Raw genomic sequence first — 695 nt, forward strand, 5'->3', positions numbered from 1 at the left:
ATCTTCCATTGTGCAAAACAGATACTTGCAAATCCATTTCCAAGGGAGCTAGTCATGCAAAAACAATGCCCTGCCTAGTGACACTAGTTCCCTTCCCCCCTCTCATCTCTTCTGTGTCAGTGCCGCCAGTGGGGAGAGTAAGAAGAGGGAATGATAAGTGATCATGAAGTTTGAGCCTGACTTGAGGGTCAGAACTTGAACCCAATTCCAGGGTAATCTCAAAGCCCAAAGCCCAAATCTCAAAGTGTGCTCTTTTCGAAAGTATGGTATTTGATAGGCTCAGAGGATACTTCTGTTCATTAACAGGAGCATTCTGAGCATGGTGGTACATGCCTATAATCCCAGCACTCTGGTAGGCTGAGGCAAGAGAATCAGACTCAAGCTGGGCTGGGTGATTTAGTAAGATCCTGTCTCAAAACAAAAAAAGGGCTGAAGTGTGGCCTGCCTTGCAAGCACAGGGGCCTGAGTTCAATCCCCAGTACAGGGGGTGGAAGGGGTGGGCTGAAGATGTAGCTCAGTGCAAAGGCCCTGGGTTCAATCCCCAGTACCCCCTCCCTCAAAAAAGAGAAGTAATATTGTAAATAAGCCAAAAGAGATGATCCAAAAACATTTTTCTTATTTTTTTTAGCAATCCAAAAAAATACAACATAATACAGAAATGCAGACTACATTTATTCAGTCAATTAATGTCTTTT

Source organism: Fukomys damarensis, unplaced genomic scaffold (assembly GCF_012274545.1).
Source record: "Fukomys damarensis isolate Sample0158 unplaced genomic scaffold, DMR_v1.0_HiC HiC_scaffold_15, whole genome shotgun sequence".
Lineage (NCBI taxonomy): Eukaryota > Metazoa > Chordata > Mammalia > Rodentia > Bathyergidae > Fukomys > Fukomys damarensis.